Source organism: Protopterus annectens, chromosome 7.part0, assembly GCF_019279795.1.
Source record: "Protopterus annectens isolate FY-2018-M chromosome 7.part0, PAN1.0, whole genome shotgun sequence".
NCBI lineage: Eukaryota > Metazoa > Chordata > Ceratodontiformes > Protopteridae > Protopterus > Protopterus annectens.
This window is the reverse complement of record NC_056739.1, coordinates 781,060,000-781,085,455: the sequence shown is the minus strand read 5'-3', so window position 1 is coordinate 781,085,455 and position 25,456 is coordinate 781,060,000. Positions and strand designations below refer to the sequence as shown.

General features: G+C 38.9%; 1 long non-coding RNA gene across 1 annotated transcript in view; it reads left to right on the top strand.

Annotated features, from left to right (window-relative positions):
- The window catches only part of LOC122806685, a 494,362-nt gene that overhangs the window by 233,907 nt on the left and 234,999 nt on the right, over positions 1–25,456 (top strand). Inside the window, exon 2 of the long non-coding RNA XR_006365538.1 lies at positions 14,240–14,329. This is a non-coding gene — a long non-coding RNA (uncharacterized LOC122806685). The remainder of the gene's footprint in view (positions 1–14,239; positions 14,330–25,456) is intronic.

The window sequence follows — 25,456 nt, the reverse complement described above, 5'->3', positions numbered from 1 at the left end:
TAGAGGGTTAACTTACAAAACTTCAAGAAAAATAGTTGAAATTAAATTGTTTTATGATTGTGCTATAAAAGTTCATTTCAATTCAGGAAGAAGACAGGATGTCTAGAACAAGGGTGCCTTCTACATTGTTTTGTAAGTGTTATTGTTTTATGTCTTCCAGCAGTTACAAAGATCTGATAGATATGCATTTTTCACAGGGAGATGCTAAAATGTTGGTTGTTTCTGACAATGGGGGTTTAGCTTGGGATAGTCAGATGACACAAGTGATGTCATCCTGCAAGTATAGAGCAGCAATATTTGAGATATTAATTTAAGAACTCTCTGACAAAGAAAGAGAAGACATTTTGAATTTTGTCTTTGACCTAACAAGAACATTCACTCACCACTTCTGCCTGCTTATTGTTCTGTAAGTAAGTTTTTAGGGTATAACAACTCTTTTAGATTCAGACAGGAATATACTAAAGTATAGCGTAGATGTTTTCTTTATTTATTTGAGACTGTCCTGCAATGTTGTTTTAAATATTTCCTGTGATTTTGAACTCTGAAGTTACTGTGATGATTTATTGAGTATTTTCTTGTTCTTTTATTTATTATTAAATATATTTAAACCTAACTTTGTGTCTGATATTTGTGAGACATATGTAAGCTCTTAGAGTACTTGCATATCTATTCGGTGACACTGTACAGGCCACTCCTAATAGCCTGGCGCTTGATCAACCTACCATTCAGATTAATAGTAACATTACACAGTAGGATTGGACACCCTTTGTTAAGGGCCTTAAAGTAGCTGATAAAGAGTGGCTGGTGGCAGTCAGAACTCTTTATAGTCTGAGCAGAAGGGGGCATAGCTAGTAAACATGTGCCAGCCTTTCCCAGGTGTGTATGTGTGCGTGTGTGTGTGTGTGTGTGTGTGTGTGTGTGTGTGTGTGTGTGTATAAATCAAATCTCAAAGTGTGCGTGTGTCAGCTACTTGGGCAGAGGATGCTGGAGGTCTTAGCTTGGCCACTCAGCTGAGATTTCAACTCTATAGCTGTGCCAGTGCGGAGTCTTACTGGGGATCTAAAGAAAGAGGGAGAAACTAGCCCCAGACTGACTATAATCTCTGTGTGCTCTTAAGGGAAAGTGTACTTTACTTTGTGTTTACTTGTCAACCTCCTAGTTTGTATGTCCTCCAATGTTGCAGTGGTGAGGACTGAGGCTCCTTGATTACTGGGCCATTGTTGGGATGTCACAGGCACTATGGTGCCAGAAGAGAAGACAAGCTAGAGAAATGCATGTTTAAGTTAATAGGCTGTAATTTTGGTTTGTTGAGGGGTAATGGGGATTAAAAGTACACATATCATAATACATGTAGAGTTGAAGTGTTTTCTTTTACCTTTGCATAGGTGAATGTCTGGATTAAGACCATTGTCATATTCTAATAAGAAATTTTAAGTGGATACAACTAAATATGAAAACACAGAATATAATGATAAGCTTTTTTAGCAATAAATGTTTTAGCTTATCTTTCAGTTTGTAATATAGGATTACATTTTTCCTTTTTTCTCTTTTACGTGGAGGCAAACTGTTAATAATGCTGTAAAAGATAGAACATTGGTTTCTTCAAGGCTAAAAGTTAATGATTTCTGAAAGTATTCAATTAGTGTTCACATGGGGGGGGGGGTAAAGCTAAAAAAAGAACAGACACCAATTAGTGTAACTAGAAGAACATGTCTTAGTATGGATATCCTCAGTTTCAGGTTAATTAGGGCCTGCAATAGCAGCTGTCAGTTTGCACAAATGCTCCTATTAGGAGGGTTAAACTTCATTATTTGAAGATATATATAGTTATGTATGCTTGTATTAAGTTAACAGGTTATATGGGTGTCCTGAGGTGTTTATTTTTGTTTGAGGGTTTTTATCAAAACAAAAAGTCTTGTAAAATGTGATATAGGTTCTAATGTTGATGATAAGAAAAAAACTGTATAAAGGATTAACCTGCCAAACGGGTGTCCAGCAGAGCCACTGAAGTGATCCCTGGGGTAAACTTTCTGTTTCCCATCCACTCATCAAGGTTTCTCATGAAGAGTGTTAGTGAGGAGCTCTGCCTAATTTAGATTGGAATCTTGTTCCAAAGCATGGGAAGTCTCTGGGACAGGAATCTATCTCTCCAGCACGTCCTATTTATTGTTGTGGTGACGTTTAGATCCCTGGAGCGTGTGGGTTGAGGAGATATGGTTTTCTTTAGGTGGAGCATGTCCATCAATTCTGGGTTGGACATGACCTTGTATGGCAGGCAGAGATCACCTCTGAGTAGGCGTTATGCAACCGAGTACAGCTGGAGTTTTTTTAGTCGAGCTGCATCGGGCATCTGTTTGAGGCCAGTGGTTCTCTTGGTAAGGTACTTCTGTGGTCTTTTCAGCTGTTGCAAATGTCTTGTAAGGTACATACCAAATGGGGCGTTGTACTCTATGTTGGGTCTGATGAGTGATGAGTAGAGGGGCACAATGAACTCTTTTGATCTGGATGCGAACCCTTTTGTGATTAGGTGGGCCACATAGAAGGATTTTCTAACCACTTTGGCAATGTGATTATCAAAGGAGATAGTACTATCTACTTGGGTCCCCAGATCCCTTATTATGTCTTCCATATTTAGGGGACTACCACCTATGTGGTAGTTTGTGGGTACTTTGTTTTTTCCATAGGGGATGACTATGCACTTTTTGGCATTTAGCTTGAGGCCATGATTTTGACACCAGGTATCCGTCTAAGTGAGACCCTTTTGGAGGATGTCTGCATCAGCCGGAGAGTCAATTTTAGCCCCTAGTTGTAGTAATTGTCTGCGAACTTGGTCAACCATAATCCTCCTGTGCTTGTCTGTACCTCTGAGAAGTATATGCTGAATAGGAGGGGTCCTAGGACTGAGCCCTGGGGAGTGCCACTTGTAACCGGTTTAGAGTCAGACCTGGCTCCCGCGACTCTCACCATGTGGGTTCTGTCCGTGAGCCAGCTAGCAACCCATCGTGTGATGTAGGGGTTTATGTTCAGGCTTGTGAGCTTGTCTATAATACCAAAATGGGGAATGGTGTCGAAGGCCTTTGCGAGGTCTAGGTAGGCTGTGTGTACCACCTTTCCCTCGTCTATAGCCGTGTTAACTGTGTCAAAGAAATCCACCAGGTTTAGGAGGTAAGATCTGCCTGTAACAAAGCCGAACTGGGTAGTGTCCAGTGTTTGGAGGTTCCCAATGTCTCTGTTAATGAGTTCCATGATGATGTGCTCCATAGACTTGTAGACCAAGCTAGTCAGGCTTATAGGGTGATAGTTCCCTGGGTCTGCTGTGGCTCCACCTTTTTGGAGTGGAATAACTGTTGCTGTGCACCACTCTATGGGTACATAGCCTGTGGAGAGGCTGAGTTTGAACAGTGTGTTTAGGTGAGGGGTTAGTTCATCTTTGAGTTTGTGTAGGACGCAGCCTGGGAAACCATCCGGTCCCATTGATGCTGTGTTTTTGGCTTTGGAGAGGGATGTTTTAACATGAGTGCCTCTGATTTCAGGGGCTCTACATTCTTCTGGTATGGTTATGGGCCCTTTTGGGAGTGAGAGGGGGGTGAAGTTTGCACTGAACCTGTCTGCCAGGATGTTGGCGATATCGGTTGGTTCAGTGTATTTTGTGCCATTCTGCACTAACTCTGAGCAGATCTGAGCATTGCCACTTAGATTTTTGACATAGCTAAAGAATGCCTTGTGGTTAGCTTTGGAGTCTTTGGCAATTTTTCTTTCGAACCTAGCACTGGATGATTTTACGAGGGATCAGTTACTTGCTGATACTGATCAGGGATGTCTTCCCTTGTTGGGATTTTACTCTTTTCTGTACTAGTTTCCTCCTTCTATTGTATAGCTTGTTTATGGCAGGTTTCACCAGACTGGTTTCCTTTTCTTGGAGGATTGAGTCTTGGTTTTGCTTGGGATAGCATGATCCATGCATTCTTGTAGGTGCCTGTAGAATGCATTATTAAAAGATTTTGCAGCTTGGACAGCGTTATCCTTTAGCATGTGGGGCTTTGAAACATTCCACCTTGGTCTTAAGTAAAGTGAAGTTTGCTTTTGAAAAGTATTTCACGGTGGTGTCCTTGACCGGGGGTGGGGGCGGAATGTGAATATCCAGAGTGATTTGTTTATGGTCAGATCTAACCAGTGAGGGGTTGATCTCTGGTGTGGAACACCGGTCGCCCATGTTGGTGATGACCAGGTCCAATATGTTGTCACCTCTGGTGGGACTGTTGACCAGTTGATCCAGGGCATTTGAGTTTATAAATTCTAGGAAATGTTGGGCAAGTACTTGAGTAGTTCTCCCAGTTTTCATATTTCCATATTTCACTGGAACATGTCCATTTAATTGAAAACTTTGGTATACATCCAATAACTATTACTAAAATAAAATGCAGGGTAATGAAGTAAAGATCAGACACTGGCACTTCCGCACCTACCAGTTAAATGAGAGGAATCTAAGGAATGAGTTGCGGAAATTGTCCAGGACTTGCTAGGGAAGATAAAAAATACTCCAGAAGTTATAGCTAGTGAGTGGGATAAAATGAAAGTGGAGTTTAAAATAGGGTAGAAATAAAAAAAGAGATAAGAATTAATAGGATTTATTCAGAGGGGATGACAAAGGTAAAAGTTCAACAAAGTAAGGGAATTTCACAGAACAAAAGGAGGCCAAATTACAATGTGCTAAAGAGAAAATAAGGGAGTACTTGGATAATATGCATGAGTTTCAAATGACTGCTTTTAAGCAGCTGTTTTGATAATACCTCCTGACTGCAAAAAAAAAAAAAAATTTTGGCACAATGACTTGGGTAACAGAATGTAGAAGGACTTGTTGCCAAACTTAGTAAGCCTATAGCAAGAAAAATAACCAGAGATCCTGTAGAGGTATTAGAGATAATTCAGAATTTTATGAAAATTTGTATCAAGTACAGATGTGGGGAAATCAAGAAAAACACAAATGGAAATATTTATAGAAGACTTGTATTTGCAAGGTTAGAGACAGAGGAGGCTCAACAACTAACAGATAAGATAGGAGGAAATAAGATAAAAATGATGAAGTGTCACCAATCTGTAGTAAAGTCTCAGGAATAAATGGTATTCCACTGCAAGTTTGAAGGTTAGGAGAGAAGAAAGTTACAAAGATTTGAAAGGTTTTATTTAACAGTATTTTAAAAGGAAGGACACCAACATGTTGAAAAAAAGCTATGGTGGCTGTAATACCTAAAGACAGTAAAGACCCTTCTGATCCAGCTTCATCTAGGCCCATTTCAAATTGAAACCATTATTCTAAAGTGTTTGTCTATAATGGCTAAAAAAATGGCAAAGGTGATGCCAAAATTGATAGATATGGATCAGTGTGGTTCTGTGGAAGGGAGGCAAGTATTTGACAACATTAATAGAGCAATGATGATCCAAAGGGAAGCAAAATGTAAGAAAATAATACTGTTATTAGTGGGTCTTGATTCAGAGAAAGTATTCAGCAGAGTATGCTGGATTTGTATCAGTAGGGCAAGATACAGTAATAAGGTTAATTAGAAGGCAATATGAGGAATTGGATGTAGGAATCAAAGTGGGAGGGTTTCTCTCTGATAAGTTTGTGTCTGAACAGAGGAACCAGGCAGTGATGTCCTCTTTCCATTTTGTTATTTGCATTATATTTAGAACCATTGGCAAAGGATATAAGGGACTCAGAAATTCAAGAGTAAAATTGACATGGTGTTCAAAAAAAGTTGGCTTCATTTGCAGTTGATATTATTTTGTACCTGAAAGAACAATAAAAGGACATGTTGTGTAATATTTTGAGACAGTTTTTTGTGATGTAAAATTAATGAAGATAAAACAAAGGCTATAGCTGTAAATTGTGTGCCCACACATGAAATGGTCCAACAATACCCATATTTATGGTGACATGATAAAATAAAGTATTTAGGAGTATGTATTAAAATTATTCAATTATGGAAGCTAAGGATATGTGGGAAGAGACTAAACAAAAGATAATACAAAAAATGAAAAACTGGAAGCTCTTGCCTTTAGCTATAGATAACAAGATATAAGCAGTAAAATGTTTTTATCCCTTTAACTCTGATATTGTCTTTTTCATTCTTTATCGTGAATGAGTCTAGGATCTGATCCTTGGATCTGACTTGACCCCATATATAAGGTTTTGGATCTACATCTCGAGGTCCTCCCTGTATCCATAATGCCCTATTCCATCCCCAACTCCCCAGATCTCATTTGCTGCCATTGCAACAAGACGCAATTCCAGATCTCGAGCAGTGAGAGTTCATTTTTCTTATTTTCTTGTTAAACTGCCACAGCTGAAATATTATAATTTCTGTTTCCCCTTCCCTCTTACTATCTGTAATTTATTGCTACTGTTAGGGTTCTTTATCTCTTACATCCCTTCCGTTATTTCTGCCTCCTGTGCCCTTTGGCACTTACTTTAACTTTTTGTCTACTATTACAGATTTAAACTAATAAAAAAAAGAGAGCCTTTTGTGTTAGAGTATTTAGAGTTAATTTATTGTTTATTGTATTTAGAGTTAGTGAGAGAGTTTGGGTTATTCGGAGTGTTTAACTTTTACTCTAAAATTTTGAAGTTTCTTTGTTCTTGTTAAAGTTATATCTGAAAAACCTGCCGGCTTTAAGAAATGGACTTCTTGTGGGCATAAGATTCCAAATTCTGATGCCCACAAGAAGTGCGTCCACTGCCAGGGGCCGGAACATGTATGTTATATCCTTGCCACATTCAACCCTAGGGGCATCTCAAATCAGAGCAACAGTTAATACTCAAGGGCTTGCTTCCAGTTTGTTCTTCCTCTTCTGGGGCTCAAACCCCCTCTAAAGCTCAAGGCTGTCTAGAATCAAAGAAACAAGCCCTCCTTAAGTATCTGAGGGCTTTGTTAGAGCTGCCCGAAAAGCTCAAGAAGACCTTCGATCTGACCCTTTCGGATCTAAAGAAGGTCACTCCTCACTCAGATCCACACACCTGTTTGGATCCGACCAGTGTAATTGCCATATCCAGCTCTCCTTTACCATCTACATCCAACTCCAATCCCAGAACCTCAGATCCAACGGTTAGGAGCTGATCTCCAAATTTATTTTAAAATTGGGTTTCTTTGGCTCTGCCATCCCAACTGTTTCAAACCCCAAAGAAGCATTCTAGGCCTACTTCATCAGCTTCAGTCAGCTCTTCTAGGAACTTGAAAGAGGCAGATATGGACAGGATGGTGTGGAGATCTCTCCCCTCTTGGATCTGTGAGTGCACCTGCCCAGCCAATACTGTCTCCTTCTCTGACCTGACCTGTGGTCTTGGAGTCTCAAGATCCAAGATCCCAGAGAGAGTTGGTATCAGATCTGAGGAAGCTCCACTCCTCAACTCCTGTGGTTCTCTGACCAGCCCTGCTCTGATACCATTGGATCAGAGCAGATCCCAGATCCTGGAAATCTGTTGGGTTTGGCTCTGACATTGTCAAAGCCATCCGTTTTCCTTGGTGCCTCAGTTCTTTTCAGCTTGGGTCGGATTCAATCCTGAGGGCTCCGATCTGGGGTTGGCCCTGACCTCTCGTCCTCAGCTGCCTCGGCTCCAAGGAGGGAGTTAGAGGTATTTCCAGGTCCAACAGCCTTCCAGGTAGTAGAAAGGGCATTCTCTTTGCATAGAGACCTGTCCTCTCATATCTTGGATCCTACCCCTTGCCCCTCATTGGGTCTGAGCTCTAAGCCCATCATTTCTACTCCTCCAGGTCAGCCAACTCCGGAAAGCCTCCACATTTATTTCCCAGAGGGACCACCCTCTTCTTCTGACACCTCTCCTGAACACCCTGCAGAGGAGGTTCCTTGGAAGAAAATGTGTAAGAGGAGGCACATAGACTCCCCTATGGGGTCTCCACAGAAAACACTGATTTTGATGAGGTAGAAGGATCCCCCTGATCGCCACTTGATGATGTCTCCTTTGGACTCATCTTAGAAATCCTTAAGCAGAAGGGTGGCTTGTCTTCCCAAACTCCTTCTTCTGAAGAACTGGTTTTCCTGGAGGCTTTCGGGGCTGGCCCATCTACATCTTGGGTGACCCCACCCTGGTGGATGAACTTATTGATCTAGTTTCCTGCTGGGCTTGGAAGGAACCAGACACTGTCAAGCCCATCCCCAAGTGCCCAGACAAATTCTTAGTTCCTCCTTCAGACTAACCCACTATTGCAAGGGAATCCTTGTTGAAGCATTAGTTGTGGCAGCCACTAAGAAGGAGCTAGCTGTGCAAAGCTCCTCTGTCCATCCTCTGAACAAGGAGTCCAGAGCAATGGGCAGATTTGGAAAGTGCATTTACACCTCAGCCACATTCGCACTGAGGTTGTTTAATTACTTGGCACATTTACTCACTTGCAGAGAGATTTGATCAAGGAGCTTTCAAATTCTGTCACTGATACCATGTCAGCAGAGAATCTCAAGAGGGTTTTCTCCACAACTGGCTACTCTTTCATCTGTTGCCAGTCCATTGATTAGGCTTATCTCTCATACAACAGAGGGTACCTCACGAGAAGCCGGTACAGGCATAGCCACTAGGAGACATGCCTGGATGAGGCTATGCAACTTTGCAGAACTCTACAAGATGTCTTTTGTTAATGCCCCCTTTGATGGCTCCTCTTTGTTCAGGCCATCAGTGAAAGATATGCTCATCCACAGTGAGTAGGAGGAAAAGAGCCTGTCTGCCGTTGGAATTAAGTTTTCTACCCCTCAGTGTTCATTCTGTAGGAACCAGTGAGGTGGTAAGAAAATATGGTTCATCTCTGGGACTTTTTCCAGACTCACAAGGGGATACTTCCTCCAGAGGCAGAGGAGGAGGAGGCTTCAATGGCAATCATTGTCCCAGAGGTAGAGGGGGTCTGCAAAACAGAGGCTTCAGAGACTCCTTCTCTAATGGGCCCTATCAGTGCTCCTGAAGCATTGCCCAACTGTCCATCTCTGGAGGCAGTCAGGAGTCAATTTTCCTTGCACCTGAACGCTTGGACAAATATTACAAGAAATACATAGGTGCTAAGGATCATATTCAGAGGTTACTAAATACCCTTTTCTCTTACACCTCCTTTCCAAAGGAAGAAACTCACTGATGTTGTACCCACTCAGAGGGAATTCACGGCACAAGAAATTTAAAAGCTGTTACAAAAGAGAGTCATCCAGGAGGTCCCATCTGAACAGATAGGATTCTGAACTTACTCTCGCTTCTTTTTAATGCCAAAGAAAACTGGGGACCTGAGACAAATTCTGGATCTAAACAATTTGAATCTGTCCAAACCAATGACAGGATGCAGGAAACATCCAGAAATTACATTTCCTGAGCTGGCACCCTTTACCTCAAATGAGAGCCCTGGTTAAAGGGTAATATGTTAGTCTAGCAAGGATGATTTCGGAATATGACGATTTTTTAAATGAATGCAAGTTGTTAAAAAATAAGTTGGATAGGAGAGGTTATCCTGGTCACTTTGTGATAATATTGCTGATGAAGTGAGGAGAAAGAGGCAGGGTGGAATATTTAATTCCCTTTAATCAAATACCCATGGCTTGGGGGATGGAAGAGTATCGACAAGACAAAGTAACTTTGGGAGAGCTTTAATACTTCCCTTTAGTTTGAATTTTCATGACATCAAGGAAATTATGTCTAGATTTTGGAGAATTTTTTTACACAGATACTGATGTCAGTGCAATTGTGGGTGATAACTCTATTGTAGCATAAAAAAAGGAAATATCATTGAAGGGAATGTTGGAAAGAAAAATAAAAAAAAAAAAAAAACAGAACAAGGTGGTAGTTTCAAGTGTGGTACCCACAATGTCATTTTATGGTGGACAAAGATAAATTTGTCATTAAGAGTTTTGGGAGTATCACACCCTTTAAAAAATATTATTGTTAATCAAAAGGGGTGATATATGTTGCAATATGTGATTCTTGTGATGGGTTTTACGTGGGCAAAACCAAGAGGGCACTTAGACAAAGAGTGCACCAACATATATACGACATTAATCACAGAAATTAAAATAACGCCCTGTTTGGACAATTAACCTGTACCCTACATATGCTTTTAGATTTGGTCTTATCGATCATGTTGATCTTGGACCTCGGGGGGGGGGGGGGGCATCAGATGATTTTTTAGAATTCAGAGAACTCAAATGACAGATAAAAACTAATGCCTGCCAACTGCTGGCCTCAGTAATAGAATTTCAATAAGTTCTTTACTTAAACTTAAATCTGTTTATTTTTTATGATGATTTTATAACTGTTATAACTTCTTGTTACAGATAGTGGCAGCTGTGTGTGTGATATTTTCCTGTCATGTTTATTGTATTTTAGTAATGTTTTTGTCTATTTATTATATGGGGGAAATGATGTAATTCTTGGTAACCAATGAGATGCTGGGGTAAAGTATTTAAACTGGTCATTTTTGTATGGTTGTTCTGATGAAGTCTAAGACCAAGACGAAAGCACTCAATTAAAGATTATTTGAGTATTTTGGCGTGTTGGTGGTGCATTTCTGGACGTTTCCTGCATCCTGTCATTGGTTTGGATAGTAGTTTGCCGTTTGTCATTTTTTACCCATTTGAATCTGTATGTAAAAGAAGTCAAAGTTCCAAATGATTGTGGTTCAGTTAATCCTGGCTCTTCTGCACAAGCATGATTGGATGTGATCTATAGATCTCCAGAATGCATGCTATCACATCCAAATACACAGGCATTCCAGGCGATATCTGCACTTTTGGCTAGGAACCAATCACTACCAGTTCAGAGCACTGCCATTTAGACTCACCACAGCCCCCAGGGTGTTCACCAAATGCATGGAAGTCTTGGCAGCTAACTTGAGACTCAAAGGATTCCAAGTGTTTCCTTAGTTTAGCTTCAATTTCTACAAGCCAGGGATTACTTGCTTCAGATGTCCAACTCCCCTAGCATTACAATAAACTTTGCCAGATTGAGCCTGACTTGTGTACAGACTGTGGAATTCATAGGAACTCAGTTGGATACTTCGACTCAGGTGGCATCATTACCCTTTCATCACATCACAACATTGAGATATCAGGTGTGAGACGTACTGTGTTGTCCGTCCCCTCCAGCAAAACTAGTGTTACAAGCTCTGGGGTCAATGTCAGCTGGCATTCTTCTAGTTCCTCTAGTAAGAATCTTCATGTGAATCATCCAGTGGTCACTGGCAGTTTAGTGGTCTATTCTTTACCAGCCCCTGTCATTTCCCATAAAACTCACTCCAGTTTGCAAACATCATGTTCGCTGGTGGGTACAGTTAGACAACAACCTCTTTCTGGGCAGACTTTTTTCTCTTCCTCCCCAATAGCCGTAGTGACCACGGACACTTCCTAACTGGGGTGGGGATATTTCTTGGGAAAGATGGTCCAAGGGACATGGTCCCCCTTAGAGACCAAGTTGCATATCAACGTCTTAGAGAGGAGAGCATTTCTCCTGATGTTGCAAGTCTTTCAGGATGTTCTGCCTCTAGGAACTACTTCAATCCATATGGACAACATGTCAGTAGTCCAGTACATCAACAAACAAGGAGGAACCCATTCCTACCCATTGTGCTGTTTGACTCTCTCAGGTACCCTATAAGGGGCCTGCTTAATAGGCCTTTGGGGTCCTGTATTCACATGGTGCTGCTCCAGGTCGGTACACCCTGGTTTCCTAGTGAACATCCTCCCAAACTCCTGTAACACTGGTTAGATTTCTCAAACCTGGATAGAGGATAGCTGCTGGGACATTGCTACTCCTTCCACCGAGGTGTCAGTCTGAGCTTCACTGAGGAGATCAGTGACCAGATCCCCGTCAGACTCCTCCTGCCATCCACTGCAAATACTCATCACAAGGGCCTCTCTATCATGGTAAGGTTTCATCATGTTAATATGGTACAGTTTGTGTCCCTGCCTCCTGTCTAGCAGTTCTACCATGTAGTTAACATTACTAACCTTCCTTTCCACATTGAAGGGTCTCAAGCTGCCTGCAGCTTATTGTGTCTGACTGGAATGAGAACCATAACTTGCTGCCCCACAGCATACTCTCTGGCTCGAGCATTTCTGTCATACCAGACATTTTTCTGCTGTTGGGCTCCCACCAGGTTCTCCTGGGCCAAGCCCATGAGTTCCCTGAGCCTGCTCCAGAGGTTTAGGACATATGCCACAACAGACTCCTTGTGGGATTCACACTCACCCACCCACTCATTGCAAATCAAATCTAGATTCACTATAGTGCAATCTCGGAGTTAGTATATTTAAGTTGCAGAGGGTGTAGGGGTTGCAGTGGGGTTTGTCCCCCTGCAAAAACATGTTTTTTGATGTCTTTTTTTAATTTCGAGATTCCATAATCTCGAGGTTCTGAGGTCAAGACATTGAATGTCGGGATTGTGGACTTTCGAAATTAAAAAGTGGACCCCTGGGAACATATATTTTAGAACTGTAATGAGTTGTCAGTCTTTAAAAATTTCCCACAGAGTATTTTGTCAGAAGTACTGGGTGAGCAAATTAATGTAGCTAATGATTTTTTTTTGAGTCGGGATACAGGATCTGAATTGCCTAGATACAGTAAAGCCTTGTTAAGTTTAATTATGGTGGGTGCCAAAAAAGCTATTATTAGAAAATGGAAATCAAAATCTAGACCAACTATACTTGAAGTAATGAATGTTGTAACAGGGAAAAAAGAACATGAAATGGGGTCTTTAGAAAAGGGCAGGAGTAAGTTATATAGAAAAAAATGGAAATTATGGGAGTAATACATGCAGAAAAACGTTTTGGAGGAGAAATGAGGTTTAAGAGACAGCAGGAATTGAATAATGTATGTAACTTTGCTTAGGTGTAGGGTATATAACAATATATGTGATGTATTATGTTTGTAAATGTAAATTTTGTTAATATGGTTTGATTATTTTTATACAAATTTAAGTTTGCCTAGGTCACGGGTAACAGTTCAATACAGGTGTTTTAAAAAAAAACAGATATGGTTCCCTCTTCTGTGGCCTCACTTGGTGCACCCCCTCTGGTTTTTGAAAACTCTTCCAGACTTAATCTCTTACCTGTACCATATGACACACCTTACCTGGACATTAACCTGCCTGTTTGGTGTTTCACAAAGATAGGGTCTCGCTTTGACCCCACCCTAATTTCCTTCCCAAGGTTGCTTCAGACACTTTTCTTTCCTAATTTCTCCAATGAGTCTATATCTTAACATTTGCTGAATGTTCACCATCAGTTATGATTCTGTTTGTATCATTCCAAGAATTTTGGGAACATTGATCAACCTTTACTTTCTTTTTCCAAGACTAAATTGAGAGATAGTGTTTCTAAGTACACACTATCCAGGTGGTTGCCCAAATGTTTCACTTTTGTTTACAAAGCTAAAGGATTGCCCTTACCTCACGATCCTAAAGCTCAATCTTTTCTAGAGTGCGTACTGATGATATGTGTGCTGTGGCTACTTGGTCTACTGTACATACATTCATTTCAAACTATAAGCTGGTCTTGCATTCTAGGTCACAGGCTTCATTTGGCACCACCTTGAATGGACGGATTCTCTAGAATACCCTTCCATAAGATCACCCAGGGTTTTCTATCACTGGAGACTCTATTCCAGTTGTTGAGGAGGAAGAAAAAGACAGCATGAGATACCAAAGTTATGTAGTTAACATAACACTAGATCTGTGTCATTTTCTCTCCATATCTACTTCCCTTCTTTCCATCCCCCTACCACACTGTCACTTTCTGGCTCTTGATTTGAGTGTACTGGACCTGTCCAGAACCTTGTCTTTTTTTGCAGTTTGGCACTGTTGTGTTGTCCTTTTAGGCCCTTTTACTTTTGTACAGTATAAGATAGGTCTTTGGTATAGGCAGGCAAACTCAATCTGAGGTACTGTGAGATTGGACAGAAATTATGGGCAGAGGAGAGAAGACTGAGCGTTGACTCCAAAAGTCTGAAAGCTGCAGGCATTGTATATGATATGTCCAAGAGCTGAGACTGATGGAAGAAGACAACACGTATCTAGCTTTATGGTAAATACACAACTTTCATATGTTGTATGTGGTGTCACATTAATGTTTGCATGATGTTATTTGAACTTTGTACTTATACTTGGAGTTTGCAGTGTACAGCTGCCGAGATACTTACTGTTTGGCTAATTTATTATGCTAAACATGTACTCTGAATATTTATTTATTTTGCAATTTGTTCCAGAATAGAGCCATGCACAGGGAATGGCTTAACATGAAATCAAGACAACAGTGGGTGTGGAGCTTACCCAAGGAACACCATGGGGAACTACCTGTGAGTTCTTGCTATATAATCTTTATTTATTTTTCTATTTGGACCTTTTTGTTCCTGAGAGCAGAAGACTGGGTTGTCTTTATGGGAAGGTTACGATCAGAATCTTAATGTTTGAAAGTAATTCCACTTTGTAGTATTTCTGAAGATTTTGCTTCTTTATTTAGTTTTTTTTGTGAACACTGGTTGCTTAGGGGAAAGCAGCCTGATAAACCTGACAGTAGTCTTCTTCACAGACATCTCAGCTGAGAAACAATGCTGAACATTTTCTGTTTTTCTTTTTAGTATTTTGTGCAGAAACAACTCACTAAAGTTAAAATTGTTTTTCAAAGATACGTAGGGCATTAGGCCTTGACTGATTAAACACATCACTCTCCTTCAGGAACACTCAAGGATAAGCATTACGCAATATGTGTACTTTGTGCAGGAAGATGGAGCAAGCACCCCCAGAAACAAGAATAATAATAGCAGTGACTGTGTCAGTCACTAGAACCTTTGAGATGGCAACAGGAAATACTGCTGGATTTTGCAGGTGTCCACTAGCTGGATTGTACAACAGTTTCTTGAGTGTCTGTTGTCTCTTGCAGGGATATATGTATATATATATATATATATATATATATATATATATATATATATATATATATATATATATATAGATATATACATAACAGCTAAAGTTTAGAAGCGCGGAATTTAAAACCTCAAATACTGGAGGTTTTGAATTTTGAGCTTCTAAAGTTCCGCTATGGTCATGTATTCAGGTAAGTGTGTGTGTTAAGGGGTTTGGGTAGGGGCTGTGGTGTGTGTCAGTGTGTTTTATTGCTGTGATGTATGTGTGCGAAGAGAAAGTAGCTTGTGTGGTGGTGTTTTGTGTGTGTTTGTATGTAGTGCAACCTCGGAGTAAGAATATTTAAGTAGGGGGGTGTGGGGGTGCAGCTCCCCACATGGGGGGTTGCAGGGGTACTTGCCCCCTTGCTTTCATGTAGTAGAGTGATTGTGTGTGTTTGTGTGGTGGATGGTGTGTGTGTGTGTGTGTGTGTGTGTGTGTGTGTGTGTGTGTGTGTGTGTGTGTGTGTGTGTGTGTGTGTGTGTGTGTGTGTGTAGTAAAACCACGAAATTCAAAACTTCCGGTATTCGAGGTTTTGAATTTCGCGGTTTTTAGTTTTCGTTGTTTTGTGGATTTCACTTCTTGGGCTCGAGATACTGAAATTCCAGATTTCATATTTCCAGCTTCTGAAGTGAATCCATATATATATATATATATATATATATATATATATATATATATATATATATATGTGTGTGTGTGTATGTATATATATATATATATATATATATATATATATATATATATATATATATATATATATATATATATATATATATATATATATATGAATCTACCTGACAACACCAACGCACTACAACACCGACAACGAAATCACCGACACCACATAACTGAAAGTTCACAAACACGAAACCTCACATGCCCGACACACCACAATCCCGACAATCAACAAACAAAACAAATCCCCTGTCCAAAAAGCACACACACAACACAAGCACACCAAAATCCTTACAAACCCACACTAAACCTTATATACACAACTATCTATAACCTTAACCCAAACCCTAACCCTAAGGTCTGTCACTATCGCACACTCACCTAACCCGCACCCTAATCCTAACTCACTTAACCCACCCTTAACCCTAAAGACTGTCACTATCGCACACTCACCTAACCTGCGCCCTAAGCTTAATTCACTTAACGCACCACTAACCCTAAAGACTGTCACTATCGCACACTCACCTAACCCACGCCCTAACCCTAACTCACTTAACCCACCCCTATCCCTAGAGTCCGTCCACACCCTAACCCTAACTTCCGTCACTACTGCATACTTACACAGCCTTTTCACATGTCGGTGTTGTCAGCGTCGGGGTTTTCATCCGTCGGTCATCTCAGTTTTCAATCATCTGGTGTCGCTGTTCTCATCATCGGCATTGTCAGCTTTCGGCATTGTCAGGTAGACCCATATATATATATATATATATATATATATATATATATATATATATATATATATTCACTTGCTACGAATGCAGGATGAGTGCTGAGTGGTGATATGGATGCCACACAGTTCTGTCACTTGCCAGGTATACTTGGGGCAGTGGATGCCACATATAGCATGATCTGCCATGACTGATATGCCATTACATAAAAACTGGCAGAAGCTGCTGACATCCATCAGTTCACCATAGATCCCACACAGGTAGCATGCAGCAGGCTATATATGAAGGGCTGTGATACAATAAAACAGATATTTGCACACTCAAAAATGAAATTCTGGTACCTCAACAACTTCATTGGAGCCCTGTAGTAGTAATTTGCAAAACCCTGTCAGACATTTTTAGCTTGCTGCATATTTATTCACAACATTTTTTCACCCCCTCCCATCACCTGATGACCCCACATTGCTCCATGGCTAGCAGGATAGTGCGCCACTACCTACTGTTTGTCAGTGACTTCTGCATGTTATCTCGTTAGGATAGTAGCAATAGTCATAGTGCGACAGTGTCTACTGTTTGTCATTAAACTATGCATGTTATCTCTTTAGGATACTAATGATAGTGCATCACTACCTACTGTTTGTCATTGAGCTGTGCATGTTATCTCTTTCGGATAGTTGCAATAGTGTACCACTGCCCACTGTTTGTCAGTGACCCATGCATGTTGTTATCTGTTGAGGATAGTCTCAGTAGTGCGCCACTACCTACTGTTTGTCAGTGACCTATGCATGCAATGCCAGCCTCACTAGCCTGATACATGCAGATGATGTTGATATGAGAGATGCCCCCTACAAGATCTTGTTGCGGTGTCAACTACATAAGCTCCAACAGGTAATGATCTCCCATTAGGCTGTTTTAAGAGTATCTGTGCACTTAGAAATAGAACCTGCAGCTGAAAAGTACCACTACCAGCTAGTCTCTCTCTCTCTCTCTCTCTGGTGAGAAGCAGAGTCTGCTCTCTGACAACAGGAGTGGCTGCAGGTATGCCTCAGGAATAGCAATGTTTCTTTTTTGTTTATTTTCTTTTTTTTTTGTATTTGTTTGTGATTATTTTTGCAGCAAAACAACATGCATTCAGTTCCACACAATCCACATGCAATGGTACACTGTTTGTCATGTTTTCTACACCAGTGGCCGACCCTTGTTAATATGTCATAACTGTATATAATGTTTCCCTATAAATAGGGATTTGGGCTCGGTTTGATGGGTACAGCTGTGATTCTTTTACTTTGTCTTATAGGTTCATATGTAAGTACTAGGCTATATGTGCTTGAGGGCCATTTTAAGCCTAACTTCCCTTTTTTGTGCTCAAAATGACCTCGCCCATTTGGTTATAGATTGGCCTTATCCATCCCATGGTCAATAATTATATATGACTCCTAATAATAATAATAGGAATTATACCATAGATAATTAGAGGGGCCCAGTGCATGGGATAAAGCATTTAGGAGCTGCCTCTCTCCATTAGTAGTACAAGGTACAGTCCTGTGGTATATTTTCTGTTTCCCGTCCATAGAGCTAAGTTATGCTTGAAAATGGACAGCGATGAACTTTGTTTTATTTGGATGGTGAGTCTGTTACACAGCAATGGTATCATCAGCGAGGTATACTTATCCCTCCAAAACATTCTGTTGACATTGCAGACAATCTCTAGAACGAGTGTTTCTGATGCCTTTTGACTTGCTGATTTGCAGTAAATCCATTAGTAATGGGTTGGGGTATGCCTTGTATGTCATACACAGATCACCTCTTAGCAGTCTACAGGATACCTTTAAGTCAGTCCAAGTGGGACATGTTGTTTAAGCCTTGTATCCTTTTAGTAAGGTATCCCTGAGGTCAATCCAGTTGTTGCATGTGTTTGGACAGATACATGCCAAAGGGGGCATTATAGTCAATGACTAGCCTAATGTGGGCAGAGTAAAGGGGGACAGTGACATCCCTAGATCTTGATACAATCCAGTTATTTATAAGCTGTGCAGTATTGAAGGACTTTCTTACAACAGTACACATGTTTGTCTTGTTGATCTGTTTGGTTTTTAAAATGAAACATTTTAAACTGAATAAAAAAGAGAATATGACAATAATAGCAACTAAATTAAAGGAAAAAAGGAAACACTCTGTCTATAACTTTTATAATATATTTATATTATAATAGAACTAGATGCAACTAGTCATCAGGTCAGGGGCCTTACACTTTAATCTCACCTGTTTCATTGATGGCTGGTCTTACTAGCTACTCTCTTTAACATTATTTGTTTGGACTCTGCTATTTATACTTTTTTTTCCTAATTTTCCTGTGGAAAGTTTTGCAAGCCCTTCAAAAGTTAGTAATCCAAAGTCTGTTCTTACAAGTCTTTTCTTTTTTTTTTCTTCTTTCTTCAGTTCTTCTTTTCATTTCTTCTTTTCTTTTCTTTTTCATTCATTTATCTTTCTATATCTATATTTTTTCATTATTCTTTTTATATCCTTTTATTATTAACTGCTTTAGATATCTTAATTTTCAATCTTATAAATCTAAGTTTTTACTTATAATGTTTCATTTACTTAATTTACAATGTTTAGGAGGGTTTTCCCAGCGAGCCTGTAGCAAACATTTCCCGTGACTACACCACTGAACCAGAACATTTAGCACTGCTTTACCTTACAACTGCTTGCCCACTAAAAACCATAACCATCAGGTGTAACCTGCAACCATTCCCATGGAAAGATTGATTCCCACATTTCTTTTTCCCTTCATTCATTTTTTTTTTCTCATCTCTAATTTTATTTCAAGTTTGAAATGTCAATTAGTTCATTTTAAATTGATTCAAGTTCTTGCATCAGTGTTGCATGTGTCTTTTACCTTTACACAATCTGCAAATATGACATAAGTAATCCACAAGAATGTAATTGCATATTGTATGATTATCTAAATATGCTTCTGCAATTATTACGGGAGTATGGACCTCCTTTTTCTACCTACTCTCGGAACTGTCTCAGTATCTTTTATCCACATTGCTCTCATTTCACTGTTTATCTCTGATATTTTATGACTTTGTGCCTCTGTGTATCACATTAATTGTAGTCAACTGTTGTTTGTCTTCTCAGATGTCTTCTTTTTTCTCTTTTCAAGAGACTTAATCTTTCAAACTGATTTATTGTTTTCTAATTGGTCTAATGGGTGATCCCATGTTTCTGTGATGCTTTTTTGGTGTTTGTTTCTGTTTTTTTTTCCATAATGTTTCTTTTCCTGCCAACATTTTATTATAATGTTTTTTAACATGTAGTGCACATGTCTCCCTTTTAGTGTATATTCATTTTTCAATGTTCACCTTCACATAGTGTGCAGCAGCTAAACCCCTGTTTTTTTTGGTTTTTTTGGTTTCCATTTGTTTAAGTTTGTATTTTAATGTTTCTCATTTCTCCACTATGTAAGCATGTGCATGTGAAATTGTAAACTAGGCCACTATATTAACCTTTGCCTCCTTCTTTTCTCTCCTTTTCTTTCTCCCAAACAAGTTCCTCTTCTTTCTCATTTTCATGACTTTTAGGAGTTTTTTTATACTTTTTTATATGTTGCTGCTTTTTGAGGACTTTTTTTTCAGTTTTTCTTTCATCTGGTCTATTTCTTCATTTTTTTTTGCTTATTTTTTTTTATTTTCTTTTTTTTATCTACTTCTTGTTGATTTTTTTTTATTTTTTTTTTCTTTGATATTTTTATCTGCTTGCTTTTAATAAGTCATCTTAGACTTTTTTTACGTTTTTTAACTTCAACTTTCCTCATGTTCTTTATTTCACCATACACGAGTTCAGATCTATACATGTAAGTTATGCGAGGAATATGTGGATATTATTGATTTTATTAAATCATGGAATGAGCATCTGGTGGTGCTCTGCTGGAGTAATTATTAGCTCAAGTAGGCAGCGCTCGGTGGGATTCCAACACGGGCGTCTCTAGATCTGGGCGGCTGCATGAAGCATGGGGAGATTGTTGGAGGTTGCGTCATCGCTGGTTCGGCATGTAATGTAAGGCTCCAGGCATAGTCAGAAGAGGTAGAGGTCATGTAACCGGACCTAACTTGGAAAGAAGACGAAAGACACAACAACAACACAACAACAACAGCACATGAAGTTTTTTTTTTTTTTTTTTATCTAATCTATCCAACACAGTTTATCACTCCCAAACGCTCCCGGGCAGTAAGTTGAGGCAGGAAGAGCAAAGCGGGTTTATAGGGTTTGGACCTTGAGCTTGAAAGATTTTGTTAATTTAGTTTAATTTTTTTAAGTATTCCTTGTTTTCTTATTTGCTTTTTATTTGTTATATTGTCATGTTTTTATTGTTCCCAAATAGTTATACAGTCCCTCTTGCTCAAGTTCTTTATCTCACATTCTTGTCCCAAACTGATGATGTTTTCTGCTGATGTTTTTGTCCCTGCTTTAAAGTTTGCTTTTGCAAATTTATCAAGACCAAATGACATTCATATCATTTGAAAAAGTTTTTACAACCTGCAGCTGCTTTTTTCAGTTCATCTGATGAAGAATTCAGTTTTGAAGTTCGTGTCAAAGAGAAGAAAGAAGGAAAGACTTTTTGTTGTTTTCTAAGTTTGGAAGACAAGACATAGGCAATTAATAAGCTAAGACAATGCAGAATAAGTTGCATAAAGGCAAGGCAGCAGTGCAGGCAGAATACCAGTGATCCCAGAAATATCCCTGGGAATCTTATAATTTTTATTTTTGTCTATTAATAATTTTAATTGCAAAATGTCTCTAATTGTTTCATGATCACTGTAATCATGATCACATAGTATCTTATGATATCTTATGCATTTATTATGCATTTTTATCCCATTTTTATAATATATTTTTTTTTTTATACATTTTTTGTAGCCCTTCCCATGCCTTCTTTTACAGTTCTCTTTTACAGTTGACTTTATTTAACAATGATCCTTCCTTTTGTTCCATGTGACTTTTTTTGTTCTGCCATTGTTCTTTTCTTTCTATTGATCTAAATGACTATCTGTCAGCATCAATCCCCATGTATAGTTTATATGTCATCTTATTAATTAGTTAAATTGATCTTATATTTCTATAATTTTTAGGTAGCTTGGTCTTAAGAAGAAGAATTGTTTTGTTTTTTTTTGTGATTTTCAGATTCTGTCTGTTCAGTTCATGTGTAAAAATAGTTCGTGGATGGATAAACTCTTTGTGCAAAGATGTTAATACTTTTAACCAAAAGTTAGGCACTGCATCTGAGCCTGGGGTTTTCCAACTGGAAGCTTTTCTTAACTTTGTTTCAGTCTCTCTGGCAGTTACTTCATCCCATTTCATATCCTGTACCTTTAAACATCTTATACTTTCTTTTACTTCCTCTATTCATGAGCATCTTTGTTATGTTCCACAGGATCTTCATAGATACATTTCCAAAATAAATCTATTTCTTCTTTTTTTGTGATTTTTCAATTCCTTTTACCTTGTTTCCCAGTTCTGTATAAAACTTTTTTGGGTCATCAATAAATTGTTTATTTTGTACTTTTCCCTTATATTTATCTGTGTATCTTCTAAGTTTTTCTGTCTGTGCTGAGATTTTTAGTTTGTTGTACATGACAGATCCTGGTCTGTTCTAATACTGTGCATTGTTTTTATTATGTTTGTCTTAGTATTTTTGTTGATCTGTTCCTTCTTCTGTATTCTTCTAACAGTGACACTTGTCTTTATAGTTTTCTCTGTTCGATACTTCCTTGATGGTATTTGATTTCTCCCCTTCCTTTCCCTCACTACCCTGTGTTCTTGTGGTAGAACTTTATAAGTTATTAATTGAGATGCACAGTAATATATCCTATTTACTTCTGTTATATAGCATGGACAGGCCTAATTACTGTGTCCATTTGTTTTATCAAACTTCTGTCTTTTGGGGTTTTATTGACCTTCTGCAGTCTATTTCTTTCATTGATCTTAATGTCTATCCATGTCTATTAAATCAAGCAACTCGTCTCTTAGCTCATTTTCTTCTAAACTGAGGGCACATTTCTTGTTTTCCATTTCCTGCAGGCATTCTACGGTGTATTCTCCTTAGGGACCGTTGCAATGTGCTGCGTGTCTAGCTGGCATTTAATACTGCAGCAATTTTGTTTTTCAACTGTACCACTCTACAGAGAAGCAGTGCTGTGGGCTTTTGGTTTCAGAGTTGCAGCTCATGAGAAATGTCTCTCAGCCTACACACTCACACTGGAACCCATTCTGAAGGTTATTTTTTCCATCTGAGCGATTCCATATGCTAGCAGTACTTTTCTAAGAAATGCCTGTCTAACCATGTCAGATATCTTTAACATCAGCGTATCCAACTTAGTATTGTCAAATACCTGTCAGTTTTCTGCAATACCACATTGATCCAGGCCTACATATTTAGATAATAATCTTGACAGCCCTTTTGTTAAAATTGTCATAAAGTCTTTATTATCATGACTCACGATGGATAAGTCTTTATATGGTCCAGGATCAGTGGAGTCTAGACCTTCCTTGGGTTTAATTGCTAGTTTGGCTTGTCTCCATTAAGATATTTTATCTATTTTATGTCACTGAATAGTCTATACAAGATTTGTACCGCTTTTTCTTCTAAACTTTTCCATCATTCTAATGGAATCCCATATAAACCTGATGATATTTCTGCAGCATGCTTTCTTAAGGAAACATTTATTCCTTCCATTGATACCTCCCTCAGTAAATCTTCTCTTCTCATTCTCACTCCTCTAACATTGGCATATTTGGTTTTCACAGGTGTTCTTCAGCTTCTTTCTCACCTGTCTATCTATGTGCTTTCTTTACATTTACTTTTGCAGAGTTGCTCCAAGATGTGTGAAAACCTTTCTTTGTCCCTTATCTGTCGCGCAGATCTTGGGTCTCTCAGTATTGTAATGATCCTTTCTACTTTTTGTTGCCTTAGTCTATATGTTGATAATTTTGCACTTTTGGTAATGTGATCAAAAACTGTTGCCCCAAAGCTGTTCTTCTGTATTCATTTTAAGCAATCTTGGATACTCTCCACAACCTGATTTTTGCATTTTGCAATTCTGTCTTTTTTTTATATTTTTTTAAATGTTCTAAGTATTTATTATTATTTCTCTCCAAATATTCTTTGGTTTTAATAAGTATCTCAAGTAATTGTTTTGCTCATCCCATTTTTACTGATAAGTTCTCTACAGATTCTATTAATTTTTTCATAATATCTTGAAGTTTCTGTTTTACCCATTCCTTGAAACAGTTCCTCTTTAATAATTACATAGGAAAATGCTAGAGTCTGTCTACCCTAATAGGCTCCTCTTTTGTTGTGTCTACAGGTCAAATAAGTATATTCTGTATCTTCTAATCAAAATGCTTTCCTAAATGTCTCCTTTTGCACCTTCTCTCTTTCTGTCACCTTCTGTCTTTTTGGACCCTTAGAATATCTCCTGCTGCCAGTATTATTCCCTTCTTTTAACTCCATCACATACTTTATTTCAGACGAGCATTCTTTAGGTTTCTAAATACACATGTGACAGTGTTATATATCGTCCATAACAGTATCCCCTAACCATCACAAAACATTCATACTTGTTTATCCCTTCCCTGTTCGTCTGTCCTCATTTTTATATCCGTTTGTACCTTTATTGCTGCTCCTCTCTTTCTCATATCTGCTTTCTTATCTGCAGCAAATCCACTTTTCCTGCTTCTCTTTATCCGTACATGATGTTCCTTTTCTGATGTGTGTCTTCTATTACATTAATATATGTGCTCTACTGTTATTTAAATATGCTAAAACTTTTTTTCCCAGGAATTCAGAAATCCATTGGTCACAGTTATGGCCAGCCCACTGCTGTTTACCTTACTTATGGGGCAAGGTCCAGAGCTCATTAGCAACTAACAGCAAAATGGGGAACTTATTAAATATCCTGCTCATAGCTGTAGCAGGGTTTACAATAACAGCATGTACTACTGAGGTGCAGATGTAGGGAAAGATGATGAAAAGCAGTGAATGTTGGTCATGTGTGCACCTCGAAGAGGATCTCTGTAATTATGTACGCAAAAAAGTGCAAAAAGGAGTCTTCTCTATCTGTTTTTTATCAAATTAAAGGATGGAAATGGGAGTATAGGAAAGTAATTAAAAAGGGGTTAGCAAGCAGAGGTTTATGGACATGAGGAGAAAGCCTAAGAAGCCTAAGAAAGTAGTAGAATGGAGGTGGGGTAGTATATTTTTGAGGGTCAGATGGTCATTGTATATATATATATATATATATATATATATATATATATATATATGTATATATATATAGATTCACTTTATAATCTCAAAATACTGAAATCTCGAATTTCAGTATCTCCAGACTTTGAAGCCAAACATTCACAATATCGAAACCCCAAAAGCACGAAATTCAAAATCGCAACTTTTAAATACACCCTCGACCACACAAACAAACATGCATACACCTTCCTCCCCACACCACAACAAACCAACAAAATGCACACAAACACAACACAAATACACACACCTACCTTACATATAAGTAGGGGGGCTTGCCCCCCTGCACCCCCTATGTGGGGGGCTGTGCCCCCCACACCACCGCTACTCATATATACTAACTCCGAGGTCGCACTAAAAAGACAAAGACACTAAACCCTCCACTACATACTCTATATTCCACTTGCACAAACACATACTACATACGTACAAACACCACCACTCTCTATACTTACACACTCACAATCTTGCCTACCTACCCTAACCTACACCTAAAACCTCCCAACACACTCACATACACTCAAATCCCTACCCAAAACCCTTAAAAACAGCACTTACCTGAATCTCCACATATATCCACACAACAGCAGGCAAACCATATCCCACAGCACACTGTACTTACAAACAGAGCAAATCCCATGTACCGTGCCACCAGAACTGCGAATTAGACACTTCAGATTCAATCAAGTGCAGTTTTGCTCAACTGCACTTTCGTCTTGAGGTACTGAAATCCGAGATTTCAGTATTTCGAGATAGTAAAGTGCTTATATATATATATATATATATATATATATATATATATATAT